The sequence below is a fragment of the Pan paniscus genome, chromosome 7, assembly GCF_029289425.2.
Source record: "Pan paniscus chromosome 7, NHGRI_mPanPan1-v2.0_pri, whole genome shotgun sequence".
Lineage (NCBI taxonomy): Eukaryota > Metazoa > Chordata > Mammalia > Primates > Hominidae > Pan > Pan paniscus.
Window position 1 is genome coordinate 62420659 of NC_073256.2, and position 10707 is coordinate 62431365.

The 10707-nt window shown below is 39.5% G+C and overlaps 2 pseudogenes; both read left to right on the plus strand.

Moving 5' to 3' along the window:
• The first annotated feature begins 626 nt into the window (after positions 1-626).
• LOC134730850 (zinc finger protein 736-like) lies at positions 627-3262 on the plus strand (annotated as a pseudogene).
• Positions 3263-8155: 4893 nt separating this feature from the next.
• LOC106635027 (tripartite motif-containing protein 60-like) lies at positions 8156-9241 on the plus strand (annotated as a pseudogene).
• Positions 9242-10707: the final 1466 nt, after the last annotated feature.

A 10707-nucleotide genomic window follows, 5' to 3' on the forward strand; every position in this document is an offset into this window, starting at 1 on the left:
GTGTGTCTTTTAGTTAAAAAATGTTCCCCATGTTTTTTCTTTTCTTTTTTTCCTCCTTTTTTTTTTTTTTTTTTTGATTTGGAGTTTCACTCTTGTTGCCCAGGCTGGAGTGCAATGATGTGATCTTGGATCACTGCAACCTCCAACTCCCAGGTTCAAGCAATTCTCCTGCCTCAGCCTCCCACACAGCTGGGATTACAGGTGCCTGCCACCACGCCTGGCTAATTTTTGTATTTTTTGTAGAGACGGGGTTTCACCATGTTGACCTGGCTGATCTTGAACTTCTGACCTCAGGTGATCCACCTATCTCAGCCTCCCAAACTGTTGGGATTACAGGCATGAGTCACCACTCCCAGCCATTCCCCATGTTTCTTATTGAAATCCTGTAGTCAGTTGCTATACCCATTGTCTGTCTATGATACTGAAGTGTTTCTTCTCTTGTAACAGTCCAAAACTGTCAAAGTATACCACCTTTTCTTTCAATATTGTCATAGAATATAGAAATTAGTCTTTGGTAAGGTCTCAAAAAGCCAGAAGCGTGGACACAGGTGCCACTATTTTATTTATTTTTGGAGGGAGAAGACAGGAGTTGAGAGTCTATATTTAAAGTCATCATAGGATGAAGAATGGCTGTTGTGGGTAAATACGAAATACCCTTGTTACACTTCTATGTGGTTCTTGGTATTTTGCTCACTTGGAGTGCTGCAAATGCTTAGCTGGTTCTTAGACTTCTCACAAAGGCATTTTGGTCAGTATATTTCTGTTAAGTTAATAAGTTTATAAAGGAATTAGAGCCTGTGGTATTTTATTGTCACCTTGTTAGTGTGCTTTGTATAATTATATATTTGTAAAGTGTATTCACCTGAGTCTAATGAGGAATAAATCTTGTTGTTCTTTTTTGAAAATTCAGCTGGCTCTTTTCATTTTACTGCAGAGATATTGCCAGAGCACAACATAAAAGATTCATTTCAAAAAGTGATTCTGATAAAATATGGAAGCTGTGACCTTAATAGTTTATTTAAAGAAAGACTACCAAAGTGTTGCTAATTGCAAGGGGTAGAAAAGCAGTTACAATGGCCTTCATCAATGTTTGTCAACTACCCATAGCAAAACCTGTCAATGTAATACATGTGACAAAGCTTTTGAGTTATGCTCAACCTTTACTGAACATAAGAAAATTTTTAGCAGAGAGAAATGCTACAAATGTAAAGAATGTGGCAAAAACTGTAGGTTGTTCTCAGATTTTACTCTACAGAGGAGAATTCATACTGCAGACTGATGCTACAAATGTGAAGAATGTGGCAAAGCCTTAAAAAGTTCTCAAAAGTTACTGATCATAAGAAAATTCATAGTGGAGAGAAACCCTACAAATGTGAAGAATGTTTCAAAACCTTTACCTGCTCCTCAACCCTTATTCAGCACAAGAAAAATCATACTGAAGACAGACTGAACAAATCGGAAGTATGTGGTAAAGCCTTTAAGTTTTTCTCAGACCTTAATATAAGAGAATTCATACTGGAGAGAAACCCTACATATGTGAAGAATGTAACAAAGCCTATAGGTGGTTCTCAGACCTTACTAAACATAAGATAATTCATACTGGAGAGAAACCCTACAAATGTAATGAATGTGGAAAAGCTTTTATGTGGTTCTCAGCCCTTAGTAAACATAAGAGAATTCATACTGGAGAGAAACCCCACATCTGTGCAGAATATGGCAAAGTTTTGCCCGCTCCTCAACCCTTATTAACCAGAAGAGAATTCATGTGGAAGAGAGACCTTACAAATGTGAAGAATATGGGAAAACCTTTAAGTGCTTCTCAGACCTTGCTAATCATAAGATAATTCACACTGGAGAGTAAACCCTATAAATGTGAAGAATGTGGCTAAGCATTGATCTCATTCTCACACCTCATTAGAGATAAGAGAATTCATACTAGAGAGAAGCTCCACAAGTGTTAAAAATGTAGAAGAGCCTTTAACAAGTCCTTATATTGTGTTCAACATCAGAGACTTAATACTGAACAAAAGCAGTATAAAGGTAATGACTGTTGAGAACATTTAACTTAACATCTTGGAAGGTCTCTAAGAACTTGCTTTATAATCTGGGTGCTTTTGTGTTGGGCACATATATAGCACTTTACTATTATGTAATGCCCTTCTTTGTCTTTTTTTAAATCTATATTGATTTAAAGTCTGTTTTGCCAGAAACTAGGATTGCAACCCCTGCTTTTTTCTGTTTTCTATTTGCTTGGTGGATTTTCCTTTTTCCCTTTATTTTGAGCTTATTTGTGATAGGTGTCTCAATTACAGCATACCATTAGATATTCATTCTTTACTCAGCTTGCCACTCTGTTTTTTAATTGGGGCACTTAGCCCATTTACATTTAAGGTTAGTATTCATATATGTGGATTTGATTCTGTCACTATGATCTTAGCTGGCTATTTTGGACATTTGTTTACGTTGTTGCTTTATAGTGTCAGAAATTTACGTACTTTAGTGTGTTTTTGTAGTGACTGGTAATAGTCTTTTTCTTTTTTTAGTGCTTTCTTCAGAAGCTCTTGTAAGGCAGGTCTTGTGGCAACAGATTACCTCTGCATTTGCTGATCTGAACTGGATCATATTTATTTTTTTACTTCTGAAGCTTACTTTGGTTGAATATGAAATTTCAGATTGGAACTCTTCTTTTAAGGATGTTGAATATTGGCCCCTAATCTCTTTTGACTTGTAGGATTTCAGATGAAAGGTTTGTTGTTTGTCTGATAGGCTTTTTCTGGAGGTTACCTGGCTTTTCTCTCTAGCTGCCTTTAACACATTTTTTCTTTCATTTTGACCTTGGAGAATCTAGTGATTATATGTCTTGGGGATGACCTTCTCATGGGTTATCTTACTGGGGTTCTCCACATTTCCTGCATTTGAATGTTGGCCTCTCTATCTGAGTCAGGGAAATTCTCATGGACAATATCCCAAAATATGTATTTCAAGTTGTTTTCATTCTCCTTATTACTTTCAGGCATTCTCTTTAATTGTAGATTTGGTTTCTTACATAATCCCATATTTCTTAGAGGTTTTGTTCATTCCTCTTTATTCTTTTTTCACTCTTCTTGTCAGTCTTATTTCAGAAAGCGAGTCTTGAAGCTCTGAGATTCTTTCCTCTGCATGGCCTATTCTGCTGTTAATGCTTGTGATTATATTATGCAGTTTTTGTATTGTGTTTTTCAGCTGTATCAGGTTGGCCACATTTTTCTCCAGATTGGCTGTTTTTTTCTGTCTGTTCCTGAAATTTTTTCCCTTCCTTGAATTGGGTTGCAACTTACTTTTGTAGCTCAATGAAGTTATTTCTATCCATATTCTGAATTCTACTTCTGTCAACTTAGGCCTTGCTGAAAATGTAATTTGGTCATTTGGATGAAATAAGTCACTCTGGCTTTTTGTGTTTTCAATATCTTTGCACTGACTTTGTCTCATCTTTGTGGGCACATCTTTGAGGTTGCTGACCTTTGAATGGGGTTTTGGTATTTTTGGTCCTATTTGATGGTCTTGAGTATTTGATTGTGGTATAAGGTGTTTGCAGCCAACAGGCTTTGTTCCTGGGAGTTTTGTTTTTTGGTGGTGGTGGTGGAGGCAATGCTCAGCTCAAAACTCAGAGGCTGCCTACTCTGGGGGACTTGTATTGAGCCCCAACTGTCTTCTCTGGCTCCATGATATTTGGAGTCCACCACTCTGTGGGACTAAGGTCCCACAGTGGCAGCAGAGTGCTAGTGGATATGGAGTTTCTGCCTGTCTTTGGACATTCACCTCAGTGGCAGGAGCAAAGCAGCTGGGAGTGGACTAGGGGGTACCTGCTGGAGACTGTATGTGCTGTTGCACTAAAGATGGTGTTGGCTTGTAGCAGAATGCTGGGCAGCAAGGATTCTGATGCCTTCTTTGTGCCCCTCCAAGAAGGAGTGATTGTGGAGGGTGTGGGAAGATACCCTGTTCTCCACACAGTGTTAGCACAAAGTCAGGGGTGGGGCTTTCTGCCCATCTGCCCACCAAAGCTTCATTTACAATGCCAGTTGCTGGGGGTGGCTAGGGCATACTGCATTCCCATTTGCTGGTGGGGCAAGCAAAGCCAAACCTGCCTTTGCAGACATGTGCCCGCAAAGTAATATGGGGATTTGCCTTCATCTCAGGGGAAACTGCAGTATGGGGAAGAAAAATGTGGGCTGGTGCAGTCATAGGGACTGCCTTGCTGGAGCTCCTCAGGAGTCAGGCATGGCCCACCAGTGCAGATGCTATGGTATGGGCTCCCAGTGTACCTGAGACTGCCCTGTAAGTGTCTGTAGCCAGAGTAGGTCCCTGGGAGAGGCCAGCAGACCAAGGAGTGCTAAGTTGGACAAGGTTCTTATGATTTGCAAGACCATCCTGCAGAAATTAAGTCCAACTGTTCCCCTAGGGCTAAAGTCTCTTATTGGAGAAAGTTGAGTCTAGGAAAATGACCATCACTGACAACACTTTATTACAGATGCTCTCATGCCAAACCCTCTGGGCACCACATGAGCTGGCTTGCTGCCCCACCTCTTTGCTCATTTTCTGGGGACTGCATCTCAGAGAGATGTAGGTCTGCAATCCCTCAGTGCAGTCAGCCCAGGATGGAGGATCCATGGTTTCGGCCAAGTTATGGGTTCACTGTCTAGGGAGGAGCAATGGGTAGTTTGTGGGACCCATGGAGGATGGACTGGCCTCCTCTATTGGGTAAACTGCAGCTTGTTTTAGGTGTGAAAAAGGCACTTAGGGTTTTTGATTTATCATTAGTCTGAGAGTAGCAAGGACAGTTCTACTGCAGAGGCAGTGGCAGAAGTATTTTCAGTTGCCCCTAGAGGCTCTGTCCAGGGAGTTGCTAAGTTGCTGCTGGCTCAATACCTCTGGCAATGATTAGCTAGTGGCCCAGGCATGGAGAAACTGCCCAGTGAGAATATATGCGAGCAGGCACTCACGTAACAGTCTGGCCACTTTTCTGAAGGTCTGCTGCAGTATGCTGGTCTCCACTGCAGTTTCTAGTCACCTCAGATTTTCCAGTACCTAAAGTGATCACCAGTGAATGCTGCAAAACAGCAGCAATGGCAGCATGCCCTTTTCTCTGGGAGCTCCATCCCACAGAGGTATAGACCTGTTTCCAACCCAGAAGCCCCTTTAGGAAGTAGCTGGAAACCCTTGTTGAAAGGTCTTACCCAGTGAGGAGAACATAATTGGAGACCCACTTAAGAAAGCAGTCTAGCCACATTTCTGTAGGACAGCTGTGCTGTGTAGAGGTACCACTTCCACTGCCAGTTTTTTTGGATTCTCCAAAGCTAGAAGCCTGAAACAGCTAAGTCATATAAACAGCAAAAATGGCAGCTCACTCTTTGCTCTAAGAACTATATCACAAAGAGGTTTCAAAATTCCATCAACCAAAGAGCACCAGTGGTGGTAGCTGGTCACCCTGGTTGGGAAGTACTTTCTAGTGAGGAGAAACAAGTTTGGGGAAAGGCTTTAACAGACAGTCTGGCCATGTCTTTTTAGAACATCTGTACTGTGCTAGGAGATCCTTTCTGCCCTAGTCAGCTTGAGCTCTTCAAAGCCTGAAGGCTGGAATGCCTAAGTTGCCCAAGCAGCAAAGATGGTGGGCCACTCCTCTTTTTGGTAGCTCCATCCCAGGGAGGTGCAGTGCTGCTGCCAATGATTGGCTGGAATTCTAAGCCAGCAGGCCTTACCCTGTGAGGCACTGTGGAAGTGGGTCCTACGGACCATCACTTTTCAGTCCCCTGAATCCCGCCTCTTTCCTATGGGTACAGGGGAGTAACCTCCTGTTTTGCTGGAGTTGCAGCTACTTTTTCTGGGAAGCCTGGAAAGCCAGAGTATCTAAGGCTCTTGAATCTCTGCACAGGCCTTAGTGGCTGCTCTGCTAAGACTCCATGTAGCTCTGTGTGTTCAACTGAAGGCCTTGGTGAAGTGGGTTCATGAGGGTATCTCCTCACCTGAGAGTTGCAAAGATCAGTAGGAGAATCGTGAGTTCCCAGGGTCACACCTGCACTCACTGCTTTACTGGGTGGGGAGGTTCCCTTGGCTCCATGTTGTTCTCAGGTGGCCCATTGTCTTGCCTTGCTTTACTCCATTCTCCAAAACTTAAGTTGTTTCTTTGATTAGTCCCAATGCAAGTACCTGGATGTTTCTGTTGAATGTGCTGTATTTATGCATACCTTGCATTCCTCTACAGGAGAGCTGCACAGTCTAGCTGCTTCTAGTCAGCAAACTTGATCACTTCTCTCTAAAAGGAACCTACTTTTTCATATTAAAAGAATTTAATATATTTCAAAAGCAAATATTGATATAATTTAACACTTACATTTGATGCTATGTATTCATTTCTAGAATTTATGTGAAAGAACATGGTCAATGGTTACTGCACCAGATTTATGGGAGGTTCTTCTATATTAGATGGACAGATTTATATACTTTCCCACAGAAGATTAAGAAAACTGAAATCTAAGATACATGGAGATATTCTAAGTGGAAAGGCCACTTAGTGGTTGGTTTACAACAGTATCATAAGTGACAGGATGATAGGAGAGTGGTAAGTGATCAGGATAATATTCTGCATGGTAAGAGAAATGATTTGAATTTTAGAAGGAAATTGCTTTACCATTTGCAAATTAAGGCAATTAAAATACAGTGAATTTCAAAATGCCTTTTTATTGACAATGTGTGGACTAAACTTGTTTTAATAAACCAAAATTGTTGTTATTCTGTTAAGGCTATTTTACTTTGAATGTGTACCTTGCCACTGATATTAACTTATCCCATCTTACCCAAGGTTGTAGGTAACAGATGGTAACAATACACTATTGGGTGACAGTGGAGTAACATCCCTAGTGATTCCTTTGTCAGTGATCTTTATCTTAAAATAATTTGGTAAATATGGCTCCTACAACTTACATTTTTGTTTTTCTTGTAACTCCAGGTTATTATGATGGTGGTAATGAAGATTATATGAGTATAATGGAGCTATTTGTTTCTGAATTCTGAACAACTATTTACAAAATATCCTACTTTTTTCTGTTAAACATATGACTTCTCTGGTCTGCTAAACACATACAGACCTTTAGTTTTGATTTACATGCATTTAAATATACAGATATATCACTCTAAAATAAACTTTAGGTGTGTAACCTAAATATGATTATAAAGAATAATCATATTTGTTTATGGTTGTGTACTTACTTTGAGAAGAAAAAAATATTAGAATGAAATAGATAATTTTACAAGTGTTGATAACTTGCCAGCAAACCAGAAAGTTCAAAGATTTTGAAAGCAAATCTATTTTCTCTGCTTTGTATTAAACTCATTTATCTAAAATGTTATTGCTCCTGGCTTAGAATCATCTTATGCAAATTCTCCTTTTTTGTTGTTGTTGTTTGTCTGTTTGCCTGTTGCTCTCTGTAGACATATAATCTCTACTAAAAATACAAAAATTAGCTGGATGTGGTGGTGGGCACCTGTAATCCCAGTTACTTGGAAGGCTGAGGCAGGAGAATCACTTGAACCTGGGAGACAGAGGTTGCTGTGAGCCAGGATCGCACCATTGCACTCCAGCCTGGGCAATAAGAGTAAAACTCCTTCTCAAACAAATAAACAAAAAATTCTTTGTATAATCCCCTCAGAGATTATGAAAGTGACTTTGATAAAAATTTAATGGTATGCACAAAATAAGTTTCACATGCGAGTAATTTAACAGTGTGTGTATTGTATGTTCTCTATTTAGCATATTTTATATTTTGTTTCCATTAAAGAATGCTATTTAATCCAATTTTTGTTTAGTTGTTATTCATTTTACTTTATAAAATCGACATAACTTAGTTTATTAAATTTATTGGGCCAATTTATTCAAGTAAACAGTTGAACATTTAATAAGTCATGAGGTCTTTTTGGCATAAACATGAAGTAAACAGAGACAATACTGGCTATGTAATAGAAGCTACATAATTAGAAATAAATATTCTTTTTAAAATTAGCCTGTGGTGTCAGGTGAAAAATTGAAAATATCTATAATAAAGAAATGGCATTAATTCTGCATATGAAGAGAGCATAATTGTACCTATGCTGCACAATTAACTCTCATAATTGAAACAAGGAGATGGACCTTTTTCCAAAACTAAGTGCAAACCTTGTAAAATTTTCAGATTATGTTTCTACATTTAAACATCTACTGAGGTAGGTAGAAGGCAAGTCTATTCAGTCAAACCTGGAATTGCTGGCACATGTGAAGAGTATGCACCACAGGCATCAAAGCCTAAAATGCCCTGAACTATTTTCATTTAGATTAATGAAATATGGTTTTAGTCTTCCTCCTCTCTATTCTGGCTTAGACAGAATTATCAAGCCATTTCAAGTAGATTTGATTCTAGATCTTTTTTTTTTTTTTTTTTTTGAGATGGAGACTCCCTCTGCCACCCAGGCTGGAGTGCAGTGGTGTGATCTCAGCTCACTGCAACCTCCTCTTCCTGGGTTCAAGCAATTCTCCTGCCTCATCCTCCCAAGTAGCTGGGACTACAGGGGCTTGTCACCATGCCCAGCTAATTTTTTGTATTTTTAGTAGAGACAGGGTTTCACTATGTTAGCCAGGATGGTCTGGATCTCCTAACCTCATGATCCTCCCACCTCAGCCTCCCAAATTGCTGGGATTACAGGTGTGAGCCACCACACCCAACCTTGATTCTGGATGTTGACACAGCACATCCTCAACTTATTGTCTCTGAGGATAGAAAAGGTGTGTGATATGGAAGAACAAAACTCAACTTTTGTTATACCTAAGGAGATTTTATTTCTGCCCTGGGGTCCTGGGTAGTTCTGGCAGACATTACTGGAAGGTAGAAGTGGGAAACAAGCCTAAATGAAAATTGTGTGTGTGTCAAGGCTGTCTTCTTAGGAACTGGCAGGATCAGCCTTCAGTTCTGGGTGGATTTTGGGCAATTGGGTGATACATAAAGAGTGGTTATGTTGCATAAAGTCCTAAGGCAACCTGGCTTCTGCCAGTAGTAAAACCCAGTAAGATTGGCATTTTTTGGAGTATGCATTGGGTGATTTTTAAAAATCATATACATGATAGGTTTGTTCTGTATATTTTAATGATTATTTTACAATAGCTGTTTGGCCTTATTTCTATACTGAAGCCCATTCTGAATGTCATAAAATCTCTTTGTTATCAGATACTGAAAGATAAAGAACAAGTAAATGAATCTGTTTCAGTTCTTGTGGGTAATTTAGTCAGTAAATTTAATCTCATTCCTGTAATCTTTAAGTTTTACTACTGAAGACCAGAATAAATTTTTTTCACCTAAATTTTTTGCAACTATAAAAGCATGTTCATAATGTCACTTTCATAGATACTATGAATATCATCAAGTGTGTTGATTTCTAATATAAAGTATTTGAGTATTATGTTATCCAACATATCCAATAAAATGTTTTTAAGTTGCCTATTTAAAAAATCTGTCAATTTTTGAATTGCATACCTAGCTAAAATTTTTTAAGATGTAGGATAAGATGTAAAATAATCAGACAAGTAATATTAAGTAAGTTTACTGAAATTTTTTACTTATTTAAGAAACCTAATTGCATTTTAAATAAATTGCTGTCATCTGTTATTATTTTTGTAGCACTTTTTTTTTAAGATTTTGCCTCTAAAAACAGGCAACAAGATGAACAGAGAAGGAAACAAAAATTCAATGATTGTCATGGAAATAAATTTCAGGAAAATAAAAGGTTTTTATAATGACCTAATTAAAATAACATAAAGGATAAAAATCATAATTTTTGCTTTTACACATTATTGGGCAAAAGTAACCCTGAGATAATAATGTGAAGAAAACACTATTAATTATATTTTTGAGACTCCCTTACTGACTTTGCCACTTAGAGAACCTCCAGCACAGGCCCAGGATTCCCTAGGCATTCCTTCCAGGAGAATATCCAATGGAAATGAAACAGAAGGCCATGTCCACAAAGATATATCAATGCTCACCTCCTAGAGACCAGTGAGTGCAGGCTGCAGAAAGAGTAGGCCCTTCTTGGATGTCCAGAAAGGGGCTACGGGCACCATCCTAGAAAAGGGGACTGGAACTCCACTGAGTCCTCCCACCTGCAGGGGCCTCAGAGGGCCCGGGGGAGGCCAGCCTAGGTGCTCTGTCCTGTTCCTGGCCCTTGAGTCCTGCCTCACCAGCTAGCTTTTTCCACAAAGAAATCAGAATGGCAACCCCCAATGCAGCCCCACTAGAGGAAGGAGATCAAAAGTGTAAAGGCCCACACCCATCTTAGCACATTAAGTGCTAATTATTATCTAATTATTATCTAATTATTATTATCTAATTATTATCTAATTATTATTATATAATTATTATCTAGTCCATAAGTTAGAGCAGAATGTGCTGCTGTGACCCCCTGAGATCACATTCTAGGAGGAAACCTGGGTGGCACCTGCCTGAGGCTGCGCATTGGAGGAAGGATGGACAGGCCACCTGGGCTTCAATGAGAATGTGCCCCTAGCCTACCCGGGGAGACATGGGTTTGACAAGAGCAGGCAATATAGGTGGCATGCAGCAGATATGCTGAGGTGTCAGGTGGGCACAGAGGGGTAGGCATGAGGGGAGAACCCTCTCAGGGCACAGTACTCAGCCCAGAGATCTCCCA